Here is a 17,607-nt window from a genome sequence, read left to right on the forward strand (position 1 = left end):
AGAATCTTTACCATGTTTTCTTATTCATCTTCAGATGAACCTCAGAAAGTGTTAGTAATTTCTGTTGGACAAACAAAGTGCTTAGAAAGACTTCTTTGATCAGATGCATCAGACTAGATGAATGCAATGCTAAGAATCTCCTCTGTCTTCAATGGAAAATATTTGGTTTTGTGGCTTGTTTAGAAATCTAAAATGTAACATGAAACCAATGTTCATATTCTTGAAGCAGTTTGCTTAAATGATTAAGCAAGAAAATGTACTTAAATGATATGTAAGAAAACTGAATTAACTGGGGCTTTATGTGTTTTCACTGGCTATTCCAGGAGAAAAAAAAAATATTTGAAAAATCTTGCCTGGTAGGATGAAATAGTAAAAATTTTAGTTGAATTTTAGTCATATTTCTATATTGGTCTTCACTTCTATATACATTTCTATGTTGTATGTGAAGTATAATTATTAAGTAGTATTTATTATTTCCAACATAACCTAATATCAAATGAGGAATTGGTTGCTATTACAAGTATTGCAAAAGCTAATATTGCAATGGCTATTATCATTCTGTAAAGAAGCTCATTGTCTTGGATATATGTTTATATGTCTTTTTGCATAAGCTAGTCTTTTGCTCATATATTAACTGCATTAATGTTAAGAAGTTTTGTCTATTTTTTTCTGAACTACCAGAAATTGTATTTGGCTTTATTTTGTCCATGAATCTGAGAAATCTACCCATTTGTGATAATTAGTGAAATCTTATTTCATGACTGAAAAAATAAGATTTGGGGAAGCCTTTATAGGGCTGTCTTGTTTTCAGATTAATTTTTGGCATTGCTTATCTTAAAACATCTTGTAGATTTGTTGTGGTAGTGATTCCTGTGTATATGTATTAATTCATCAACTCATATACAACTATCACAGAACCACACAGAATCACACAGAATCACAGAATGGCCAGGCTTGGAAGGGACCTCAAGGATCATGAATCTTCAACCCCCCTGTCACATGCAGGGCCACCAACCTCCCCATTTAATACTAGACCAGGCTGCCCAGGGCCCCATCCAATCTGGCCTTGAACACCTCTAGGGATGGGGCATCCACAACCACTCTGGGCAGCCTGTTCCAGCACCTCATCACTCTTGTAGTAAAGAACTTCCCCCTGACATCCAAGCTAAATCTTCCCTCCCTCAACTTAAAAACATTTCTCTTTGTCCTGCAGTTATCAACCCTTTCAAAGAGTTCATTCCACTCCTGTTTGTAGGCTCCCTTTAGGTACTGAAAGGCAGCATTGAGGTCACTCCACAGCCTTCTTTTCTCCAGGCTGAACAAGCCCAGCTCCCTCAGCCTGTTTTCATAGGGGAGGTGTTCCAGTCCCCTGATCTTTTTTGTGGCTCTCCTCTGGACCCTCTCCAACACTTCTCTGTCTTTCTTGTACTGGGGGCTCTAGACCTGGACACAGTATTCCAGATGGGAAGCTCACAAGAGCAGAGTAGAGGTGGACAATCACTTCCCTGTCCCTGCTGGCCACCCCTCTTCTGATGGTGCCCAGGATGCCATTTGCTTTCTGAGCTGCAAGAGCACACTACTGGCTCATGTAAAGCTTTTCATCAGTCAAGACCCTCAGGTCCTTCTCCGAAGGGCTGCTCTCAGGGACTGCTCCTTACAGTCTGTATGAATGCCTGAGATTCCTCCGACCTAAGTGCAAAACCTTGCACTTTGCTGTATTGAACCTCATCAGGTTCACCCAGGCTCACCTTTCAAGCCTGTCGATGTCCCTCTGAATTTCCTAACTGTCTGCTCTATGATAGAAAACACCAAAGAAGTAGCAACATTAAAAATGTTTGTTAAACTAATCCTTGTTGTAATGGTTTTCATTATGCTTACATCAGAAGTTAGAAGCAAAATGGTTCAAGTATTGACATTGGACAACTTCTCTGCTTAGGTAATTCACTTCATTTGTTGTATTTATTTACTTTCCATATCTGCAGACCTTTACAGCTCCTTGAACAGCATGCAGTAATCACAAGAAGGAAAACACATGAACTATTTTTGTTCATTGGTATCATCTGATTAAAGAACAAGGACCACTCAGAACTATGAAATAATGCTTGTTACTGTGATATGTGCTTTATGGTAATCACATGATATGGGAAAGCTGCCCTGAATCAGCTGTTCTAAAACTGTTTTGACATTCTGTGTAGGAAAGAGTGACCAGGCAAGCAGTAGCATGCCAATCCTGATTCACCTCATGACTTCTATGATCATAAGGACTGCTTATGTTTCTGAAATCTGAGAAGTTTTTTTGTTTTTTATTTTTTTGTTTTTCTAACGGTTTTCTAGTACTTGAAATTTACAGAACTCAGTTTAGGAAAACAGTTTCTAAGATAAGTGGACAAAAATTGGTTAAGGTTTTCAAAATAAGAAATATTTTTCTTTCAGTATTATTAATTAATAATTAGAACACTTAACCAGATATTTCCTGAAGAAACTGTGGATAAACAATTTGATGGGAAAGCGCTGGGGTTGTCTTCATTAAAACAAAACAAAGGAAAAGCATGCCAGTTTAAAATTGAACTGAACAAAATGAAGGTGTAATTTGGGTACATTGAGTTTGGGTTTAATTTTAATAAGGAGCTCTCCAGAAAATTTTGCCCTTCCCCCCCCCCCCCTCAAAAAAAAAAAAAAAAGAAAAATAAAATAAAATAAAACAAAAAAGGAACTTTCATATTCTTTCAGATATTACAGACAGAGAAGGTGATTAAGAAGGAGTTATGGGAATTAGATGCAAAATCCCCATTGCTTACAATGGAACAGAATGTTATCAGAAGGAATTAATGAACAGAGGACAGAAAAACAGTGCTAGGGTGTTCAAAATGGCAGATAATACTTTTAAAGCATAATATTTCCCACTAATATCTGTTTTTGCTTTCAGAAATTGCAGAATCATAGAATAACCAGGGTTGGAAGAGACCTCACAAATCACTCAGTTCCAACTCCTTGCCATGGGCAGTGACACCACCCACAAGATCAGGCCTCATCCAAACTGATCTTGAACATCCCCAGGGATGGGACATCCACAGCATCTCTGGACAGCCTGTGCCTGTGCCTTACCGCCCTGAGTAAAGAATTTGTTTTTAATGTAATCTACAACTACACTCTTAGTTTAAAACCCTTACTCTTTGTCTTGTCCCTGTAGGCCCTAACTACAAACCTCCTTGTCTTTCTCTTAAGTCCTCTTTAAGTATTAGAAGGTTTCAATAATGTCTCTCTGAAACCTTCCCCAGGCTACAAAACTTTGTCTCCCTGTCTTCATAGCAAAGGTGCTCCAGCCCCCTGATCATCCTCATGATCTTTCTCTGGACCCACTTCAATAGCTCCACATCTTTTTTGTGCTGGGTGCCCCAGAGCTGAGCACAATGCTTCAGCTGAGCTGGGGCATCAGGAGGGCAAAGTAGCAGGAGACAACAACCTATGTGGCCTGCTGGCCATGTTTGTTTGTTCATTTCCTTAGTGCAGTTCAGGATAAGGCTGACTTTCTGGGTTGCAAATATATGCTGCTTGCTCATGACTTAGTTTTTTTCACTCAGAGTATTCCCAAATTCTTATTCTCGGGGATAATCACAATCCATTAATTCCCCAGTCTGTATGGATATTTAGGATTGATCCAACCCAGATGCAGCATCTTGCAATTGGCCTCCTTACATTTCATGAAGTACACATGAACTCACTTCTCGAGCCTGTCCAGATTCCTTTGGATGACACTTCTCCAGTGTTTTGACTACATAACTCTGCCCAATGTCATCTGTAAACTTGCTGAGAATGTGTTCTCTCCTACTGCCTATGTCATAATGAAGTTATTAAACAGTACTAGTTTCAATACAGACCTCTGAGGGACACCAGGATATATATAGCTGCATTGGGTACCATTGCAGGACACAGGCAAGGACAGGCACACAGGCACGTGAAACAATTATTCTCCATGCTATGTCATAGTTGCTGTGTGATATCCACTGTTGGAGATATGAAAAACTCATCCGGGAAAGTCCAAAGCAACCTGATCTAATGATGTAAACTCTGCTTTGAACAGAGGGTTTGACCAAATGACCTCTATGATATGACAGCACAATACCTCTCCTGATATATCATAAAATAATACTGTAAAATTCTATGAATATTCAAAGACAGACAGACAGATAGAATGAAAGAAAGAATGAGAGAAAGAAGAAAAGAAAGAGAAAGGAAAGAGAAAGGAAAGAGAAAGGAAAGGGAAAGGGAAAGGAAAGGGAAAGGAAAGGGAAAGGAAAGGGAAAGGAAAGGGAAAGGAAAGGGAAAGGAAAGGGAAAGGAAAGGGAAAAGGAAAGGGAAAGGAAAGGGAAAGGAAAGGGAAAGGAAAGGGAAAGGAAAGGGAAAGGAAAGGGAAAGGGAAAGGGAAAGGAAAGGAAAGGAAAGGAAAGGAAAGGAAAGGAAAGGAAAGGAAAGGAAAGGAAAGGAAAGGAAAGGAAAGGAAAGGAAAGGAAAGGAAAGGAAAGGAAAGGAAAGGAAAGGAAAGGAAAGGAAAGGAAAGGAAAGGAAAGGAAAGGAAAGGAAAGGAAAGGAAAGGAAAGGAAAGGAAAGGAAAGGAAAGGAAAGGAAAGGAAAGGAAAGGAAAGGAAAGGAAAGGAAAGGAAAGGAAAGGAATGGCATTTTGAAATTGTGATAAGAAGTCCTTAGCCCTGAAACACAACCTAGTATAATCCTTGGCATTAGTATTTAGTTGCCAAATATGTGCTTATATACCCATAGCTACTGTCAAGATAGCCTTTGGAGCAGCAGTATTCTTATTTCTTCAGATAGATGTGTTGCAATGATCGCTACAATATAATACTTAATGTTGCAACTGTGCAAATGGTTTTCCTTTAATATCCAGCTAAACAAAACAAAAACACAGCAGCATCCTGTTACCATGGAAACATTAATGTCCACTGCAAATTATGTTACACTGAAAGCCATTTACAATAACATTTTGAACAGTTGTTATAAAATACCACGAAAATTTCATAGAGAGGCAATACCCCTGCTGTTCTGAAGTTTAATTTTTCACATAAACAGATACATAAGTGGTGGCTAGACCACCAGCCAGAGACTGAATTGGAACTTTTCATTTTCTTTCTTTGAGTAATAGGAAATGACTAATCTTGAAGTGCTGAAAATTCCCTTATTGTTGGAAACTCCTCTATTGTTTTAGGCTGGAAATTTATAAGGAAAGCAAGTTATGCAGAAGGGAAATCCACATGACTTGATTGCTAGAAGGGTTCCCCATCATGTAGGGAAGTACAGGAGCTCACTTCAGACTGGTGAGTTATTTTCTCTAATAGCCCTACTGCAAACTGGAATTATATGTCTGCCCATTCTGACACAAATAGGTCTATGTTACAGATACACTGGGCTCTAGAGCCCTCAAAAAGATTTCAGGGTTAGAAGTACTCCTACTAGGCTGATGGAAAATTTTCAGTTATTCCTAATATTGATATGAAGGATTCCTCCATCACCAGCCCCCAGTTAGATCCATGGCTAGTTGTCCTGAATGACCCATCTAAGAAGAAAGAAGATATGCATCCTTAGCAGTTTTTGTGAAAATCCAGGTGTTTGAAACCTGCCAAACAGTTACAGAAATATCATTCTTCGGTCAATCCTGGAGAAAGATGTACTTATATAGCTGTTATTCACTACAAGTTACACATACTAAGTGTCTAATCTGTCTCCCAGTACACAAGCACTGGGAGGACCTATGGAGAGAATGTGAGAAACTTCCCATCTCCTGATAACAGAAAGAAAAATTGTCGTTCTTTCCCTTCTCAGTGTTTCAAATGGCTACCCATAGCAGCAGGGTGGACTGAGGGCAAGATGCAACTCCCGTCTTCCATCAACTGGTGAAGAAGGAGCAGTAAAACTCCTCAAAGGTAGAGCTTGAAATGTCTATGAATTAGTCAGGAATAAAGAGAGGAGATGGAATCTTACTTTTTCTTTCTTGGTGGTAACCTCACCAAGGGAGGCCCAACAAAAGTGCAATTTTTTTCTAGTTTGATTTTGAACCCAAAATTCATATGAAGCAGATTTCTTGAATAACTTCACCAATTCAGACTGGTTCTATCTGACTAGAACAAAGATTTATCTTTAAGTTTATGGAAATGTCTTTCAGCACTTCTAAATGTCAGTATAAAAAAAGGAAAATCAATCATTAATTCATACTGTTGTCTTTTTATGACAACATTCACCTTCCTTAGACACATATTTCACAGGACCACAAATTCTGCCCAGGCAATACAACACAGGTCTTTGCTATTACTGTAAACATTGCCATTATTCCAAGATCCTTTATTCACTGCATGCTTTATAAGCACAGCAGATAAAACAGGAAAAAAGCAGAAATTCTGACATAATGTTCATGTGATGAAAGGTGCAGTACCACATTTCCATGGAGCACTTCTGTTTTCATGGTAAACAGCTTTTGAGACTCAGCAAACATTGCCTTGTGTTGCCTCAGGGAGGCAACTCATCTGCATGTGCTCTGATAGCATCAGATGATTGTTGGGACTTTTAAATATCACATGAATGAACTTCAGAGTGGCCTAAAGATTCTTCAGCAATGAGGACTAAGATGAATTTTGACACCTTGGAGACGAGGAGCTGGAGCCTTGCTCAGCTTCTTGTTAAGGAAAGAGGATAATGATGAGGAAGCAATAGAGTTAGGTTGGAATGTCAGAGGGGAAACGTGTTGATGGGGAGGAAAGGAACAGAGAAGCCTGAAAAATGTGTTCAGTTTGACCAAAAGACAGGAAAACCTGACCTCTGGTTAGATCTGTTGTGTCCTCCCACCTGTACTAACAGGAACTGTCTTTCTTTGTGTACCAACAGCCAGGGTTGCCCTGAGTTTACATCTCTCTGCTGCAGGCAATGGAGTCAGCACAATCATGTTCATTTTACTTCTATTTATGCCTGTTATTTTTTCCCTCTAAACTGCCTCATATCTTGTTGCTTCAGGCTTTCCTATGACAGCATTCATTGTCCTGGGTCACATACCTCACATGACACAGATTCTACTCAGCAGTGCAACACAGATCTTTTCTGTTTTAGTAAACATTACCATTGTTCCATCCAGCAACCTTGATTTAATAAGTATGGCAGATTAAACAAGCTTACTTTACACACACCTGTTTCTGATAGTGATGAAAAGTAAGGAATAACAACACATATGAGTACTGAACAGTTCAGTTTTCTGACCTTGTACTGAAATCATACAGCCAGAACTCTGCTTACATGAACTGTTGATATTGATTCAGAAAGAAATCACCTTTGCCCTAACTTTAGGGAATTTTTAGCCAGACTTTAAACCAGAATGTTCAACCTTGAACTGTTTTTGGTGTCCAGTCTAGTGTTTCTCCTTGTCAACGGTTTATGGGCTGGTCCGGCCCAGTTCCGTGACCAGCAGGGCGGAGGGATCTGCGGATCCGCGCCTCTGGGAAAGGGGAAGCAGGGGACCCCAAAATACTTGAAAACAACAGCACTGATCTGAGGTGAAACAAATGATTTTACTAAATATAGTATTAGTAAAATACAATGAGAGAGAGAGAGAGAGAGAGAGAGAGTCTGTTTGAATTGTATAGACCTCACCACAATGCTGGGGTGAGAAGTGCAGTCCAGTTGAGTGACTGAAGTACAGACGGCGAAGCGCAGGCGGCGAAGCGCAGGCGGCGAAGCGCAGATAGCGAAGCGCAGACAGCGAAGAGCAGGCGAAGAAGAAGGATCAGGTGACCTTGCTTGCAGTTATATCCCCTTGCTGACCGCAAAGTCTCCTGGGGAAAAGTAGTTCTTCTCCGACGGATGAACATTCGGCAGATATCAAACCCCACCCCCAATGCATTACATGATGTTATGGTGTGGAATACTGATGACCAAAAATCATAAAACCATGACACTCCTAAGACCTGGACTTGCTGTCAGATATTCTCTTAGATGTCTTTTATGACTCGACACTCCAGCCTCATAAGTCCCTGTCATCACTGGCACAGTCACAAAATGTTAACGTGTTGTACAATTGCTTTGTCAGGACTGAAGTGAACCCAGAAAAAGCCTTTACTCTTTTAGCCAGAGGCTAAATAAATAGCATCTAAAAACGTGCATCTGGACTGTGCAGAGATTTTTAGACTTCATGGCAACCTGAGGCTGCAGAGTGAATAACTGACTGAAACCTCAAAACAAGAAGTTTAAAAAAAAAACAAAAAAAAAAAAACAAACAAACAAAAACCCTAACAAAGTTACAGACATATATTGTAAAAAGGAAAAATGCCATCTGTAAATGACAGTTCACTTGAGAGAACCGTGGCATATCTGATTATGACATTACAAATCTGATTCTCCATTTGGATGTGTTGTAGAAGACAGGTGTAGCACTAGGGAGGTCAAATCTGCTGAGAAATCAGGTTCAGGATGAAGCTGCGGCTCTCTACTGTGTAAAAGCAGAAAGTATCATATGTGGCTGCTGAAATCACCAACTCATATGGGTACCATCAAATGCTTGTAATTAATTCAACATGCCTAATGCCTGAAATAGCAGTGTAGGCGTTAGACAACATGTTCCTCTGAAAAAATATACAGTGAGACAGAGCCTTACACAGATCTGCTTAACATATCTTATACTTACTGGCTCACAGGCCTTCTAGGAGGTGGGATTTGCTGGGAGTGTTGTACCTCCAGTGATGGACTCTAATGAAGGAATCCAGAAAACTGGGAAATATCTGATTCTTTGTGTTTAAAACTAATTCAAGTTCACATTTTTTTTTCTATTCAGCCATGGTTACATGATAGTGCTCTGAAGGAATTGGGACAGTAACGACAGTTCAATCAGACCCTATAGAATTATAGAATCACAAAACCATGGAAAGCCCAATATGGAAGACCTCTGCCAGGATCATCAAGTCCAACTCCTCATCCTCACATCACCACCACAAATCAAATTGTATTTCTGAGAGTATTGTCAAAATACTTCTTGAACTATGGCAGGATCCCTGGGGAGTAGTCTCTTCTAGAGCTTCACCACTCCCTTGGGATAGAACCTTTTCTTAACACGCAACCTTACCCTCCCCTGATGCAGCTCCATGTCTTTCCCTTGGGCCCCATCACAGTCACTAGACTGCAAAGATCAGTGCCTGCCCCTCCATTCCGCTGGTGAGGAAGCTGTAGGCCACCATGAGGCCTCCTTTCAGCTTTGTAACACACAGGAACACATGCATTATGAGTTTTTCTGAAGGTATTTGTTGGGTAACATGCCCTAAAAATGTCCAAGTATAGACAGAGCAACGAAGACCAAACTAGTGCTCTCCTTCATCCTGTGTTCTTTCTTGGGACCAGAGCAGACCTGACCATGTCCAGCTGCCCCCTGAAAGGAGAAACACACTGCTGCTGCTGTTTGCTAAAGGAAGTGTAGGCTGCATTTATAATCACTCTCATTTTCAGTGATCTTCTCTTTACTGAAGTGTGTTAGCACTTACAAAAAACAGGAAATCTTTGGGGTACTGACCCATATTGGCATAAAGCCTAAAATTATTCTCTCTCCTGCTCTTTTCCATCCTTAGTGATGACTGAATATAAGAAAGAGCAATGATTAGATTATTTTACTAATCTTCATCCTATTTATTAAATCATGACATTTCATCCCCCATTGAATTGCAGAACTATACTACAGAGAAGTATAATATTATTCATTTTTCTTTCAAAATACTGAATAAAAGGCACATTTATGACACATTTCAGAGGAAATTAAATAATGTTATTTTTGTGCTCAGAAATGAGATGTGTTTTTATCTTGCCATACTTAATATTCATGCTATTTCACAATGCACATTTTTACTGTTATCAGAAAAGCATATTCCTCAGGTGCAAATTTGATCTCCTGTCTGCTAACTCAGGATTATATGAACGTTCTTTTTGGCCCACTTCTTTCTTTTTTTTGTTTTGTTTTGGTTTGTTTTGCTTATTTTCTTTCATGTTACCACTCAGTAAAATAAAATAAAATATATTTATTTTCCTGATTTTTTCACATCTTCTTTCTCTTTTAAAATCCTTGTTTGGGGAGGCTGACAACATGGGATTATTATTCCATCCTCTTCTATCATAGATAGATCTGAATTTCTTTTTACTCAAAGTACTTTCAGCTTACCTTATGTAAGCTTTATTCCATTTCATACTGTTTTATTCCAATGGACTTTTAATCATTCAAAATCTGATAAGAAAGCCATTTCTTTAGCTGAATTAAAACACCTTATACTTCCCCTCTCCTTTTCATTATTATGCCTGGTTAAAACCATCCAAAGCTCTTTCCAGGTCAGTTTAGAATTTTTTTTATCCATTTAAATCACAACATTGTCTCATGGCTTTTTTAAAATTTTATTTTAAATAAAAGTCTACAAATCCTGTAAGCTTTCCTTTTAACACCAAAACTAGATGAAGTATTTCTACCAGGATGTTAGGGAATTGCACATACAGAAGATCAATATGTTCAAGCTTACTTGAAAAAGTAAGAATAAGTATTGCTAATCAGTTGGTCTGATAGTTGCCTGCTGGAGAAAACTTTCTTATTAAAAAGGAAAAGAAATGAAAATTTAATTTCTCTAGTTGACGATTATCTATCTTCTTCTACAGGAGCAATATGTAACAGGCACCTTAGAAACAGCTGAGAGTGTGATTGCTCTCTCTATTACTGTTTTCTGGGTTACTATTGGATGTTTTTTCTCTTTTTCACTGCAGACTTCAGTGGCATTTCTGGAGTTTGCCCAAGCAAATTGTCACTACTATTGGAAAATGAAGCACTTCCCATAATAGCTGTTTTAGTAGCAGTAAATACAATTTGTAGATTAAAGTAGGAGAGAATGGAACACACGTGTTGCAGACTTGCTGATATATGCTAATTTTAGTACACTAATGATATCTCAGTAGCATACCAATAGAAAGTAGAAGCTCTTTCTTTTTTCTTTTTTTTTTTTTCTTCTTTTATTTTTATTTTTTTTTTTTAATATGTTTTTCTCTGTGCTAACATTGTCTATGAATCTACCTGGAAAGTGAAGTATAGCGGATAAATGTATCCCAAAAGATGCCTATGGATTGCACAACAGAATGTTTTCTATCTGCTGAAGAAATTGTTGCACTCAACAATTGCGTCTGCCATGCAACTCTGCATATACCGGTGACACATGCAGGTGAGACTGCTCTCCAGGCAGAGCCTTTCCTCTGGAGACAGGATTACAGCTGTCACCCACAAGGGACAAAAACCCTAGCTGTGTATAGAGAATTGCAAAAGACGCTGGTAAAGCCTTTCTCCAGCAGTGTCTCTTTGCTGTAATTGTTAGTCCTCACTTTTTCAAAAACACAACCTGGCTAGGAAAGGAAAGCTGCTACTAATTAAATATGTGTTCCCAGTTTAGGCATCAAATAACATAAAATACCCATTTTGATACTGGAATCTGTTAAAACTGCAAAAATAATTTGAATTTTCCAGTGCTAATTCAATAGTTCTCTGATATATGCACTAATTCTTTCAGTAATTCAATATTTTAACAACATTAACTCTGAAGCATCAGAAATGGGTAACATTATTGCACCAGTTAACCAAAGCTCACATCAGCAAAATAAGAACATATTTTAGTCTACCTATGTGGTTTCATAAATGATTCAAAATGTGAATGACTTGATTAATCATATATATATATATGTATTTATCACTGAGTAGGAATAGTATCATCAAAACTATAAGTAAAATTCTCGAAAACAGATTTAAAATTATATTCTCACCAATTCTGAATACTAAGTACTGGAACTGACATCTGTGTTACCTAACCCAGGCAGATTTTAGAACATACTCTGGTTGAAATCCACTCAACAGAGTTCAAGAAAAGTGAGGATGAAATCTGATTTCTTTGCTCAAGTAACGAGTGTTTGGAAAAAGAAAATGTTTCTGCAGCAGTCTAAGAATAACAAGCAAAGTGCTTCAGACTTTTTCTTAGACCTTTCCCACAGCAGGTTATAAGTAGCAGATGTTTTCTCAGTGACCAGATCCCCGTCTTTCATTCCAAAGCACAGTTCTTTATGACGAAGTGTTGCCACCTGACTCCTGAAGTGATGCTGAAATGGGTCCTGCACTACCACTAAGCCAGGTTTCTGTTGCTTACTGAATCCTGCTTCTTTTGCTTATTTATTTATTTATTTATTTATTTATTTATTTATCAGTCTTGCAAGGAATATAGGATACGTTTACAATTAAAAACAAAATAAATAAAAAAAAAAAGATAATAAAAAAACCACCCTGCTATATATATATTTTTTAGTTCACTGAATATTTTTTTTAAGACTTTGCCAGTAAATCAGGTCAACAAATTCTGTACAATCAAATGCTTGGAAACATGATCAGCTGATTAGGCATTAGGCTGTGACTCAGGAGATCCGGATTCAGTTCCTGGCACTTTCTGCATCACCTTGGGCAAATCACATTAATGATTTTACCCTTGAGATTCCAAACATGAAATAGCAATCATAGTAACATTTCTTTTACCCTTCTCTCTAGCTTCCTCCTGCTCCCCACTGGCCAGCAGTGCATTTTACTAGATGTACAAAGCAGAGAAAGTGAATTCTTTACTTAGCATGAAGCACCCTGGTGCGTGTCATCTGAAATTCTGCTTTATGGCCTTAAAGCCACTCTGAAGCAGCCGTTTATGCAAATAATTACTGAAGGAAAAACAAAGATTCAGAAAAACAGCCATGCGCTCTTCCTTGTTTCCACCAGTGCCTCTCTGGCAACAAAAGACAAATGTTGTTTGTTAGTAGTGGCAATAATGTAACTATTGCTAGCTCTGCCAAAGCACCTGTGCTGCCAGCCTTCAGGGAGGTGCCGTGCAAACACTGGCCGAGTGTGACTCCCTTGCTCCCAAGAGAGCTCTGGTTTGAACTGGGCTCCTGTGCCATAATGTTTCCTTGTGGAGGTTCTGCATGCTTCAGCAGCTATTTATGGATATGCTCCTTTCCAAACTGTCAAGAGGGAGAAGCAAAGGAATCACTTTTCAACCTCTGATCTCCCAAGTACTCTTAATGGGCTTGTATCCAGACATTTTCATTAATGTAAGTAGGAGCTGACTAAACCAGCTAATAAGTTGTCTCTGTTTTTCACTCATTTTCAATCAACGTAACTAATCAACATGCCAGAGAATGCAAAATACTGTATGAGCCCTTGAGAGGAGAAGCATTTTTAATCATTGTGATTGTTCATCTGCTGTTAAAAACGTGTCTTAAATTAATATAATGATAGCTTGTGATGCTGAATCTTTAATAGCATATGGAAGGCACATCCAATACAAAGTGGAAAATGGTGCTATAGGATGTGTTCTGAATCACAAATGTACTAACGTGAAAAATTCAGGGGATTCAAGGCACAGTGATGAGCTGGTAAGGATCCTATTTAGTCAGAAAGAGGAGATGAATAAGATTAAAAATTCAAACTGAAATGAAAATGTCTATGAATAAACAACAGGAACACATGAATCTCACTCATATATAAAGAAAAACAACATGGCTAATAATGTTTGGCATCTGTATCCTTTTGAGATTATCAAGCACTTTGTAAACCTGAGTGAATAAATGAAAACCAGGTCACTATAAGTCTAATATTATAATTAATGTTAATAAATATTATATAGTTAACAAATGGAACAGTCAACACAGACAAATGAAAAGCATTATCACCAAAACTAAACACCGTAGTCATCTGATTTTAAAAGTTATTATGGTGCTCAATAATTTGTCTTTCACTGAGCAGTCAAGGTTGCCAGACTCCTGGAAAGCAAATTAATATTTGTAATTTTGCCTCTGAAAAAAATATCATTTTCCACATGTAGGAATCAAGCATTTCCAAAAATAATAATGGAAGAGATTATGATTCCTATATATTAGGCTGTTTTTCTGAATTTGTCTGAGTCAGTCACCACAGACTTCCTTCGGAGCTAAGGAGCTTTCATTAGTGCTGGCAGTGGAATCTAAGGTGAGACTCATCAAATTCTAAAGTGATTGTTTTAAACATGACAGATGATTTACACCTTAAAAAAGCCTATTACTCTGCGCTAAGTATAGAGACATTGGGGATGAGCATCTGTAAATTCTACAATCCTGCAGCCAAAGCTCTGAGAATGCTGTGGCAGTGGGATGCTTTTATTATATTCTGTCTTAGATATAAAGCAACTAGCAGATAAATCCTACATATTTACAGATATTTTGATTTTCTAAAATGTATTCTGATAAAACTTCCCTTTACCTACTGACCAGTGTCAAAAATATTTGCTAAAATATCTAAAGAATACACATTCGTTAATGAAGTATGCAGATTTATATGTCTGTTCATGATACTTACTGTTGTCATTCTCGAAATTAAGCAATTTGGGATCTGACCAGTAGTTTATTCGGTCTTTTTTTTCAGTCAGAAAAAAAAGATGAGTTATGTCATTATCAATGTTTTTGTTCAGTGAAGGCATTTTCTCTCATAAGCATTGGAAATCCTGCTGTATGTACAAAGGCCATCTAAAAATTAATTTCACAACTCCACTGCAGAGCAAGCCCCACTAACCTAGGTTATCTTTATAATTATGATTAATTATCCTATCAACAGAGATTGAAGATATTAATAAAAATGTAATAAAATACTGGTAGTGCTCATGAAGAAGTTCACTTGTTCCGAATCTATTTTCTGCTGGAGGTGTTTGCTCTTGGCTCAGGTATGAACACTGCTTTTTATTTTTTATTTTTTATTTTTTATTTTTTTTTAAATTATGGTACTTAATGCACATCTAGGGATCTGAAACTCTTAGGCTTGTAATGTAAGAGAAAGATGTTCCTACAAAACCAATAAATTCCAAATTTACTAGCAACTACTAAGACAACAACTAAGCAAGCAGAGAGATCTTTTTTTATTTAGTTCTATAAAGTGGGAATGAGTTTGTTCAATGTTGCAAGGGAAGTTCCTGGTCAAGCAGAAGGTCCCAAATGTCATTTTAACATTATGTTCAGGTCAGCATCTTGCTGCTATTTCATTGTAAGAATCATGGGAATATTCCATGCTTGTTTAAGCAGAAGATTAGGTTTGATCAGAAGATGTCTTTTTCCAGTGAGCCAACTCCAAAGGTACAATATGAGAAAAATTTTCTTTCATTAAATAATTATGACGTTCAAATAATAAGTATGGGACTTGAGATTTTTCTCTACAAAGGTGAACTAACCATCCAACTAACTTTTTAATGTTTTCCATCTATTCATCTATCCATCCTACTATCTTTGTCGTCGTTGTAATCCTTTCAAAGAAGACTAAATTTATCTTGTTCATACTTTGAAACATTTGGTGGTAGGATAGCTTTATTCATATGCTGCATAGCTAAATTCTAATGAAATGATGGCAGGCTTTCATCTTGTGTTGAATCTGTATTAAAGGGGTTAAATGACTTCTAAATTGAAACTAGATTTTACCTGGATATGTCTATGGAGTAAGTGAAGTGGCTCAGAAATGTGCATTAAAGAACAGAACAATTATATTCAAGGTTGTATACCAAGAAACAGCCAAGAAAAACATATTCTGCTCAAACTGGAGTTGATTTCAAGTCCCCTTCTATATTTCTAGGTTTATGTCCTCAAGTTATGGAAATGTTCCAGCCATTTCTTTCAAAGGTTTTCTTTCTGTGGTCTTCACTGCTTTTTATGTATGGGCTGGACTACAAAAAGGAGGAGGATAGGAGAAATGGACTGGCCACAACTTACAGAAGTCTTACAGAAATTTCCAATTATGCTAACTTGTCTTCCTCTTATTTTTGGAGAAACATCTGCAGACATTAGAAGAATCACTTTGGCTTCTGACTTCCACTCCTTCCTTTTGGACTTCAGCAAAATGTGCTGCAGTAATGATCCTGCGCAAAGCAAGACAATGATATAGGTTAATGCTACCAAACTCTATATATTAAATTGCAATGAGTGAATTAAGAACGTGCATATCTCATACTCTCATAAAGCTGGTGAAAACAGATGTCAGTAGAGGGCTATTCAGCCTCTACAGTATCTGAATTACCTTTTGTTCTTGGTCTAGGCCAGTGATAAAGACTAACTGTTGCTTGTTCAGTATCCATGAAGATCTTGTGAACTAGTGAGAGTTGGCTATGATAGCTATGGTTCCAAAATGCCATCAGATGTCATAATACACACCATACCTTCTGGAGAAAGAAAACCTCACACTTCTTAGCAGCAAGGTTAGTTAAAGAGCTCATAATCTATATTTTAGTTTGAAATGAGGATCTAAATTATGATTCCTGTCTAAAACTTAGCCTACAAGTTTTCAAAAAATAAGGATAATACTTGAATCAGAATTTATTTTGTACATACTGTGGTAAATGAAATTGACAGAAAATAAAATCTTTTTAAAATGCAAATGGGTGAACCAATGTACATCTTTCTCAGAGTCTAATGACTGCTGAATTGGATTTTGTTACAGTGGTAGGTAAAATACTGTATGCTTCCGGTAGATTAAATAAGCTTTATATTTAATCTTGAAACTAACTATAAACACTTGAGAGAAAATCCTGGGAATGACAATTAGAATGTTATGTGAACATCTGTCATCAGAAATCAAGAATTTACAAAGGAGATGATAGAAACAGATACAAAAATGTTAAGAATATACTGAACAACATAATTGTAGATTTTCTATATGGGCATAGCTCTAGCTACCTAATCTCATAATATATAACAGAAACAGATTGAAGCAAAACCAAGAAACAAATTAAAGCTATAGAGGAAAGAAAAATATATTCAAGGATTTGAAAATGTGGGGATTGTTTAAATTGCAACAAGAATAACTAATGGGTGAGAAATTTGTTGGGGAAAAAGAATGAATTATGTACAGTAAAACAAATGTTCCATCATAATGTGTTCTTTAATTCAAATAGGGGGAATAACCAGTAAAAAAAAGAAACTGAAGGAGCGTATTGCACACTGTTCAGTAGAAGCAATTCTGAAAAAGATATCCAATTATTCTGTAAATATAACCATTATAAGATGTTTTATTATGCAATACCTTTGGAAAATTTGAAAAGATATAAAGAATTCTCCCATTTAATACTGATAAATGAAAGAATTTAACAAATCTTTGCTAAATAATCTGAGTCATTAACTTTTACCATGTAAATCTGTATCTAATAACTTCTGAATATATGGTTATCCACAGACCCCATGGGGTTTACTATACCTTGTTCTAAGCAACCTGAGGCCAGTTAGTTTTTGAGATGGAATACAAAATTAGATGAGCTGCTAGCTAGGCAGATATTGGAAATCTTCACATTCTTTTCACAGCCTTTTTATACTTCATATATTTTATATATTTTGTGTGTATTATATATTTTATATATGATTCTGACCTCATGAATAGAGAGCTGCATTGGTTTGATGTTCTAAGAAACTATAACAGATATAGTAACTCCTCCAGTTTATAGGGCAGATATATTCAAGTAGCATATGTTACTGGAGTCAGAGCCAGTAGTGACATCTAATCACTGTGAGAATGCT

The 17,607-nt window shown here is 37.2% G+C and overlaps 1 protein-coding gene across 1 annotated transcript in view; it reads right to left on the reverse strand.

The window, feature by feature from the left end:
* LOC125696457 (uncharacterized) overlaps positions 1-7,735 on the reverse strand; it is a 583,942-nt gene extending 576,207 nt beyond the window's left edge. Inside the window, exon 1 of the mRNA XM_048952169.1 lies at positions 7,640-7,735. The gene's annotated coding sequence lies outside the window, so the exon portion shown is untranslated. The remainder of the gene's footprint in view (positions 1-7,639) is intronic.
* Positions 7,736-17,607: the final 9,872 nt, after the last annotated feature.

Source organism: Lagopus muta, chromosome 7 (genome assembly GCF_023343835.1).
Source record: "Lagopus muta isolate bLagMut1 chromosome 7, bLagMut1 primary, whole genome shotgun sequence".
In the NCBI taxonomy this organism is placed as follows: domain Eukaryota; kingdom Metazoa; phylum Chordata; class Aves; order Galliformes; family Phasianidae; genus Lagopus; species Lagopus muta.